Here is a 10,534-nt window from a genome sequence, read left to right on the forward strand (position 1 = left end):
GGGTCTCTAGAAGCCAGAACAACAGACAAGACAAGAGGTCAAGTGGTTTAAAGAGAAGTAAATATCACACCACATTACATTAGTGCATAACCTAAAGCATCTGATAATGCTAATCAAGTGTGTTTTAAACCAATGGACGCATGAGCAAATGATGAGAGAATGTGAATTTTTTGGGATGATCTATTCTGTTGCCATACTGTAAATGTATTCAGCGTTCTGCAATATCAAGCTCATCAATGCAGTGTGGTGCGAGCGTTTTGATCGTGTTGTAGGTTCGACTTACAGCGTAAGATGGATTTTGTGATTAGGTATGAGTGAAGCGTTTGGTAGGTGCTTGTGATTCTCCAATCAGAGCTAATCAGCGCAGTTTCACATGAGGGTGGAGGAAGAGGAGCTTTCTTCTCTTCCTCGTGATCTTCACGGTGACACTGCGCAATAAACAGTCACGGTTGTGTGAAGCTGCTTATCTCTGATGAAAATTGCTCCGTACTCTCAGCTCACTATACACTGCTTTAAGTCAGGTATGACCTCAGACGGAGCACATTGTGTGTGTGCACGTGTGTTTTTCTCTTTCTGTGGATGCTTTTTCTCCATGTCCTTTTTTCCTCTTACTGTTATTTGAAAGGCTGTGTGTGAGTGTGTAACATCCCTCAGTGAACTGAATTAATTTCATTCATTCGAAAGGAATCACTTGCGCCTCAGCCTACCCAGTGCTCTCGGAACAATCTGAGGACAAGGACCCAAGGTCTAACTGAGACCAAGGAGCAGAATTTTTTAATAAATTTATTTTGGTACAAAATGTCATTTTATACCAATAAATATATTAAAAAATTCTGTGCTCTGGTCCTGCTCCTTGGTCTCAGTTAGACATTGGGTCCTTGTTCTCTAATTTCATTCATTCTTTATGGGGCTTTTCAGGCCATGTTCCTCAAGTGTTCTGGTTAGGGTTTGTTCTAAAAATATTCTTAAATCAAGATGCATTTAATTGAAAAAATCATTAAAATGAAGTGAGTTTGGCTTAATGTCCAAATTCCCTGAAATCGCTGGTGTTTTTGACGTCACAAACCAATCAGATCAACGTGTGATCGCCAACGAGTGGATCTCTGAGCAGAGTGAGTGCTTGCTAATTAGCATATTCATAGAACAACGTATACTAAATGAGGTAAGGCTGCTGAGTTACATTCAAGCTATTTTAAGACGAGAAGATTTTTTTTTATTATGTCATTTTGGTGATCAAAGAGTTTTAAGGGATACAATTATTGACTACATGGGACTTTAAAACAAGAAGTTCATAAATAATTCATAGGGAAAACAATGCGTTACTTAACGTAATCCCAGGTTCATTGATAACAGAGTGAGGTCTTCCCTATTAAACATTGCATACATTGTAAAATCTTGCTACTTACAAAGCACTAAATGGTTAAGGCTCCCCAGTACTCCACTTTTTTTTTGGAAATAGGCTCATTTCACCACTCCCCCAGAGTTAAACGGTTGGGTTTTACCATTTTCGAATCTATCTATCTATCTATCTATCTATCTATCTATCTATCTATCTATCTATCTATCTATCTATCTATCTATCTATCTGTCTGTCTGTCTGTCTGTCTGTCTGTCTGTCTGTCTGTCTGTCTGTCTGTCTGTCTGTCTGTCTATCTATCTATCTATCTATCTATCTATCTATCTATCTATCTATCTATCTATCTATCTATCTATCTATCTATCTATCTATCTATCGCTGGGTTGTTTTATCCCAAATTTCGGTGAAATATGGACAACCCCAAATGTTGGGTTAAAAATGTCATAAAAATTTTTAACCCAACTTCAACTTTCACTTTGAACTGTACATTTTTTAACCCAACATTTGGGTTTGTCCATATTTGACCCAAATTTGGGTTCAAACAACCCAGGATTTTTTAGACGGTCTGTCTGTCTAAAAGCTATTGTGTTCCTGCCTTGCAAGCGCTGCTATTTCTCTTATGAAATGCAAATCTGGTTGTGTTTTGATGTCTCCATCTGTGCTGGCTAAAAGGGAGGTCATTTGCTGTGCAGTGTAAACAGTCAGACGGAGAGCTGGATTTCTCTCTCATGTAATGTTTCAGTTTAATTCTGCGAGTCCTCAGGTGAGCTCATCACTAAAGCAGACTCAAGTTCAGCGCCACCGCCCCATATTTCCGTTAGACACCCTTTATATCGTTCATTTCACGATGGCCCAGAGGCCTCTAAAAATAACATTAATGGCTGATGGGGATTAAGTCTTTGGGAACAAGCTGTAGTGGCGATATTTAGCCCTGAAGTCTTAACGAACTCATCTGTTTGGTGTGGCAGGACAGAAAGTAAAGACTCATCCGTAACGGTCCACGTGAGCTTAAAACATATTCAGGTTCCTTTTATGTTCAAGTGCACTACTTCAATATCTTGTTGCTTGACTATTAAAAAAAGACAACAAAATCTATGATATTTGAAGTAAAGAAAAATTAGATTCTAAACATCCAAGTCTGACGTCATTATGTCACGATCAGAGCTGTTATTTTTATCCATTATGATTAATCGTTAACAATTTGTTGAAATGCTAGTGACGATATTCAAACTTATACTCTTTCATGGCCAACTTACAATGTTTACATTTCAAAGCCCTTTCATTTCACAGAGAATAAAAGAGTGTTACTGTTGTATAATTAGTAAAACATTAACCTTGATTGCAAGAGACGACTGGCTTCAACACAAAACATCAAATATACATTATTTATATATGCACTACAACATTTATATTTCAGCATCAAAGTCAAGTAAAAAGGGCGCAATTGAATTAAAATATGTTCGTCTCTTCAATAAATGCACATTCATTTTTAATAATTCATAATATATAATATGCATGATTGTAAGATAGGAATATGTAAGAAAATATGCATATTTGTCATGAAAATAACGTCACAAATCAATAAACCTTTTTTTTTTTAAAGAAAATTAAGGTTTACATAACTGGCAAAGCTTTTCAAATAAACAAAACTAAGACATTTCTAAGAAGTCTTTGTTTTTTAAAAATCTTTTAAGGAACTAATGCTGTTCCATTCATTTTCTATTCAGTGCCGGAGCTCAGTTTGAGGAAACTAATAACAAAAGCGAGCGAGCGCATTCCTCTTCCTCTCACGAGCGATCTGCTATGTTCACATTTATCAATCCTGCTCCACCATCAATCCCGCTCTCCTTTTTTATTGCTGTTGTATTGTACAGCCTGTCGCCGCTCTGGCCGCTATTGCTCTCAAGGTTATGTGTGATGTAAATTTCAGATTCATCACAGCAGCTGTCAGAAATGATGAGGGATCTCCTAAACTTTATTTAAGATTTCCTGTCTAAACGAGGCCAGCAGGGCTGACAGTTTGGATTCTCTCTGTACTGTAACAATTATGTGTTTGGTTACTGTATTTGTTTACTTTTAACCCATATTACTCATCATCAAGTGTCTAAAGGAACAGAAACTTCCCTAGACAACAAGCAATCTGATAACAAGCACTCAGGACACCCTTGTCGCAGCTACATAGTCAACACACCCTGGTGACCACTCAGAATATCCTATATTAGATTGGATTACGTTTTTAGATTAGAAACCTTTATTAATTCCCTTGAGAGAAACTTGCAAACAGCATAATCAAGCCATGCAATAATTATAGTTTCATTAAAAAAAAAAAAAAAAAAAAAAAAAAATCACTGCGGCAGGAATAAAAGACCTTATAAATCACTCAGAAGAAAACAGAAGCATCACTAATTTCTCACTAAAGTGACTTTTAAGTCCACTAAAAATGCTATATAGTGTATGACTTACACAAGTACAAATCCTAGCAACCCCTGACAGCCACTTAAAATATCCAAGCAGCAACTAGTACATAGCAACGTCCTGGCATCCTCTCAGACCACCCTAGTTCAATACACAGTGAACATCTTAACAACCAAATAGCCACTCAGAATATCCTAGCAACCCCCTGGCAGCCACTTAAAATATCTTATAGCAACTACTTAGCAATGCCCTGGCAACCACCCACAACACCATAGGAACCACCTTTTAATGCCCTAGCAACCACTCCCTGGCATCCACTCAGAACACCCAAGCAACTACACAGTCAATATCTTAACAACCAAACAGCAACACCCTGGTAACAACTCAGAATACCCTAGCAACCCCCTGGCAGCCACATATAGCAACTACATAGCAAAGCCATGGCAACCACCCACAACACCATAGCAACCACCTTTAATGATCTAGAAACTCTCCCTGGCATCCTCTCAGAACACCCAAACAACTACTTAGTCAACATCTTAACAACCAAACAGCAACACCCTGGTAACCACTCAGAATATCCTAGCAACCTCATAGCAACCCCCTGGCAGCCACTTAAAATATCTTATAGCAACTACTTAGCAACGCCCTGGCAACCACCCACAACACCATAGGAACCACCTTTTAATGCCCTAGCAACCACATAGGAACTCCCTGGCACCCACTCAGAACACCCAAGCAACTACACAGTCAATATCTAAACAACCAAACAGCAACACCCTGGTAACAACTCAGAATACCTTAGCAACCCCCTGGCAGCCACATAGAATATCCTATAGCAACTACATAGCAAAGCCATGGCAACCACCCACAACACCATAGCAACCACCTTTAATGATCTAGAAACTCTCCCTGGCATCCTCTCAGAACACCCAAACAACTACTTAGTCAACATCTTAACAACCAAACAGCAACACCCTGGTAACCACTCAGAATATCCTAGCAACCTTATCGCAACCCCCTGGCAGCCACTTAGGATATCATATAGCAATTACATACTCAACAAAATAGCAACAATGTGGCAATCACTCAGAATGTGCTTACAACCTCATAGCAATGCCCTGGCAACTAGTCAGAATATCCTAGCAACCTCATAGCAACACCGATGCTACCACTTAGATATAGCAATTGTGTTTGCATGTTTATTGTTTAACTGTGTTATAAGAAATGGTTTTGGTTTTGATGTGGAAAGGTCACACACACACACACACACACACTCTGCATTGTGTTTTGTGTTTTTCCGCTGGTTATTTGCTGGCCTAAAGAAGACTCCCATCCCATCCTTGTTGATTTTTTCCCTTTCGGGTGAAATGAAATTGACCTCACGCAGTAACACAACCACTCAGTCTTCAATCAACTTTTGCTGCCCTCCTCTTCACTCCATTCAATCCCGCTTCATCTGTATGAGGGGAATTCTGCAGCAATCTTTCACCTTAAGCAAAGATCCGCTCTCTATTTCACGGAGCGCAGTGATGACTTCTGCCACAGTCACAGAGTCGCCATCCAATGCTCCTGAATACATAACACGAGGGAAAAAAGTCTTTTCGGATTTGTAAAAATGCAAGTGATCTCTAAGAGAGAGGTTAATTTACTGTTCACAGCCCATCTTACTGTAATCTGACACATTTCAAAGTGGCACTGGATATTAAATGATAAAAAATGTAGGGTGGGACATGACAGTATCCAGGGTCAGGATAAATGTGTGTGAAGGCAGCCTTCGTTTTTTTGTATGGAGAAAAATCCCGGAATTAAAAAAAAAAAAAAAAATCTTTTTTTTAAACTGACAGAAAACAAGTCGCTACTGGGCTTGTCTGAGTTAATTATGAAATTTAAGATAAAAATACTGTTTTCAGAGGTGAAAGTGTGGATTTTATTTTTTGTTTTGCCTTAAATTAATCACTAACACTAAACTCTCAGTAATGTAAGCCACTAAACTAGTAAAAGTATGGGAAAAAAGTGGGGAAAAGGGCGTTTTAAACCTTATTTTGGGGCAAAATCATCAAACTTTTTCAGCGATTTTTATCAATTTTTACAGCTGTTTCTATGCATGCAGTTTTTTTTGTCCCGGTGACCAGTGAAAGTGCAGTTCTGACTCTCTTCTCATTAATTTAGATAGGAGCCTGGTCTTTTTAGTCCGAAATAGCTGCCCGGAGGCGTTGCCAAGATGGCGGCCGAGTGGCACGACTTGCCTAAAAGGACTTTGCTTTAGTCTACTAGTACTGTCTAGTACTTTTTTTCAAGTAACCTGATACATATTACTCATAACTTACGTTACTCGTAACCTCAAAACTGTTATTGTTGCATTATTTATTGCAATGTGGAGCATGTATTTGCTTTCCTTTATTTATTTACTCACTCTAACGTCGTTCATGTGTAACGTATCTTGCATAAAAAGTGAATCATATTAGACGCTCTTGTCGATAATCAACAGTAGAAACAAAGCCAGGCTCAATTCAGATCATTGAAGGTGAAACACCCAATTAATAAGATATATGGCAAAGAAAGTAATAGTGTAAAAATGAGCAGTCGACAGTGACCCGCCTCACTAAGTATGGAAATTGAAAGCTGTAAATTGAGAGCCGTTTTCATCAGCACCTCCTCTGAGTTTGGCAGGAGGTCCTGACAAACCCCTTGAGATTACAGTGGGACAGAAAGTGAACCTCATCTTTTTCATTTCCAGGATATGTATCTTATGGGACACGGCTATAAATCCTAAAGTTTTAATGCTGGATTAGTCTTGGATACTGAGGGAGTGGAGTTTGGAAGGGTAGACGGCTATAAGGATTAACTCATTAGCAGTTTGTTTTTATAGCATTATGAATCATGGGATTGAAGGCAGTGATAAGCTTAAGGGAAGCAGACAATATAATCAGAAATAATGTCAAACTCACCCTCACACGTTCTCACGACTGTGTTTGGGGGATGCAACCTGTCAAGAACATCTCATATTTCATTCTAAAATCAAAGAAAGAAAGAAAGAAACACTCTTAGGAGAAAAGGTTCTATCAGTGCTATGTATTTGGAACCCCTAAAAGGTTCTATACACTCTTAAAAAAAGGGTTCCTCTGGGTTCTATATAGAACCCTGGGGTTCCATACTTGGCCAATAGAACCTTTTACCAAAAAAAAAAAATGGTTCTATATAGAACAATTTTGGAGTTCCACATATGAAGCGGGGGATGGAACCATTTCTTCTAAGAGTGAAAGAAAGAAAGAAAGAAATATGTATTTTCATGGGAATTAAGCACATTGAAATGCTCTGAAAAAGCTCTCCTTCTCATTACCGCATAAATAAATGAACACACTATATTGTTTAAATTGTATATTTGTAAAGTATATTTGTAAGTTGTTGTATTTTTATTCACATAACTTTCGACCAATGGATTTCCATGACTTCGCTGTGGTTTTTTTTCTTATTATACATATTATAGGCATGTTTCGTTCCATGTAATCCAGCTATAATAGAGTTCCTGGCAGGATTTTGCGCGATCTCGTCAATTCAGAAAAACAGAACAAAACATTTTTTTCCATGAAAAATTAACTCGTTAATTTAAAAAAAACAGAGCAAAAACTTTTTTTCTCATGAAAAATTAACTCGTTAATTCAGAAAAACAGAGCAAAAACTTTTTTTCTCATGAAAAATTAACTCGTTAATTCAGAAAAACAGAGCAAAAACTTTTTTCTCATGAAAAATTAACTCGTTAATTCAGAAAAACAGAGCAAAAACTTTTTTTCTCATGAAAAATTATCTAGTAATTCTGAGATAATTAACTTGTTAATTCAGAAAAACAGAGCAGATTTTTTTTTCTTCAAGTGAATGCAATACGCCTCCGTAATATATCAAGAAATATTTAATCTAGAAAAAAATATATTTAGGAACTATTTTAATTAAATATTTTATAACTTTTCTATTATAAAATTCCTTAAATTTCCCAGGTTTTGCTAAATATATATTCATAATTCAAATATAGTAATAAGAATCGACATGAAAAGAACCTAAAAAGGACTAAATGTTCTTTGTATAAATTTTGTTATATTTGTATAAATTTAAACTTTTATGCATGAAATTCAGTGGGGTGGTCATTACTCTTACTTCTGTTAATTATAAACGTCATCTGAACTCTTATAAGCTCAGTTTAATATCCTAATGAAACACGCCCGTGATAGAGTTTCTTTAACTCAATAAATCTGTGAAAGCAGAGCTGATTAGCAAGACATCACCGTGTCTTTAGGTCAAAGATAGAAGACACACAGATTTAAACACACACCCTGTGAGTCACTGCCTCTGTATGAGTGCAGGAGTGGTTATCATTATCCTTTTCACTAATGAGCAGATACTAGAGCCTCATCTCTACATTGTAAAGAAGCACATCAAATCAGACAGCCTCATTTTAAGAGATTAATTTGAAAACGGGAGAGGGGTCTTACGTCACAATGTTATGCAACCAAAAGGCATTTAAACTTATCCTGCTAAAATTACCTCACCGCAAGAAACATCCACTGCCGATTAATGGGGTCTTATTCTGATGGACGGTGCTTTCTATGGCTTCTACCTGATTCAAATTGAAGATGATGACGCACACAGTCATTTTGAACAGTCAACTATTTCTGGAATTTAAAATAATACGTAAAAAATGAGTAAAATGTTAATTCAAAATTGTCTGAAAACACATTTTTGTACCTGATTCATCAGAGCGAGTTATTCTAACTATGAGTTATGAAGGTTTCTCTACATAATTGTTTTTCCAACTTTAAACCAATTCAAATTTTTTGCATATACCACAAATTTCTAATGCAATAATCCTGCATATTTTCTTCTATTCTACTTGGAAATATGTCTCACAACAAAAGTAAAATGACTTGTTGATTTTATGAGACTTGCTCAGATACCCAATAATAATTAATGGGGATCAAATCCACAGATTTATGATTAGTGTTTTTCAGCTTTAACCGCTTTACCACAACACACAAGAACTAAAAATCAAAGGTCAAGTAGTAATTGCAATACAATCTAAGGGTCCACTAAGTCCGACTTCTGGCCCAGATTTACAGTATAGGCTAACATGTGAGATGTTTAATTCATGTATTTGCACTTAGATTCAAAGAAGGTCAAAAGTCCTAAAATATGATGCATTATAAAACACTATTACACTGTGAACTGATGTCAGTCGATCCCAATGCCAAAGGCGTAGTGTTTACATTAACTCTTTCCCCAGGCAGCATTTGTTTTTGTAGTGTGTTTGAAAATGTAATGGCCCCCAGAATATTTTGTTGTATGAATATCTGAACATGTATATCAAAAGAAAAACAGTAACATTTTGAACTAAACGATGGAAAAAAAATCACATAACTTAAAAAGACTACAAAGTGCATAAGCTATGCTTTTATTGCTTGTTTCTGCTTCGTTTTTGCCCAAGTATTCATCGGGAGATTCTGTACTCTTTCAGAGGTTGCATAATAGCGCCCCCTACTGCATAACAGTGAAAAATAAAATTTTTTGCTGATAATTTACTCACCCCCACGTCATCCAAGATGTCCACGTCTTTCTTTCTTAAGTCGAAAATAAATTAAGGTTTTTGATGCAAACATTCCAGGATTTTTCTCCATATAATGGACTTCATTGGGTGCCAAACGGTTCGTTTGCTCAGGATTGTAGAGGTAGAAGACACGAGCAAAGTATAGTGAACGAACGTAGAGATATTTAAATTCAAATATCGATTCAATTACAGTTGTATCGATCTGATACCAATACCAGTGTTGGCATCGATAGTATCGATATTTAGATCGATCCGCCCACCCCTATTAAAAGTGCAGTAAGAGATTTCTGGAAAATGCCGTTGATATTTGAAATATATCACACCCCTATATTGATGCCTGCCACCCGAGGGTATAATGGCATTAATAAGAGAAATAAATTTGTGTTACTTTGATAAATCTGGTTGAATGTCTAATTGTTATCTAGCTCCTCTAATCCTTTAACGGCAAAGTCGTCCCTTCCATCTCAAAAAACAAACAAAGCTGGTATCAATTGTGTGTCTAATATGTGAAAGATGAGTATTTGAGGCTTTTCAGATATATTTCAGTATCACTATGAATCGAAAAATCTACGATATTGTTCCTGCATTGTTATTGTTGCATCCCGTTCAAAATCCACACCAACGCACGATAACGTTCTGTTTATTATATGTGCACTTTAAATGCTCAAGCTCTTCAAAACAAGATGGATTCTGATTGGCTGTCAATGCTGTGGGGAAAAAAAAGTGATTCCAATAATACTGTTCCTCTGTGTTGTTATTGTTAGTTAGCTGTGGTTTGGACTTTCCTATTCTCATAAAATTAGAATGATTAGCCAATTAAAACTTCATATAGTTATCATCATTGGTGTGGACGGTAACTTTTGAGGTGACGTGACCCATCAACACTGTGTTGCCATGGAAACAGGTGGCCACTAGTATACGAACGAGTGGACAGGTGGTTTAGGTCACCTCCTGTTTTCACCTGTAGTGACATATCTTCTCTCCTCTTTGGAAAAACAACCCAGGACTGAAAGAAGAGTCTGCTGGCCCCTTGACTCACTCGGTGGTCCTGCTGTCTCTGAGTGCGGCTCTTGACATGCTTCAGCTCATTCCACATTGTTGGCTGGAAGATTGTTCATTAGGAGCCCATCTGTTGCTGAAGGGAAGTCCGCCACACATTTCTTTCA

Source organism: Pimephales promelas, chromosome 20 (genome assembly GCF_988280905.1).
Source record: "Pimephales promelas chromosome 20, fPimPro1.hap1.1, whole genome shotgun sequence".
Lineage (NCBI taxonomy): Eukaryota > Metazoa > Chordata > Actinopteri > Cypriniformes > Leuciscidae > Pimephales > Pimephales promelas.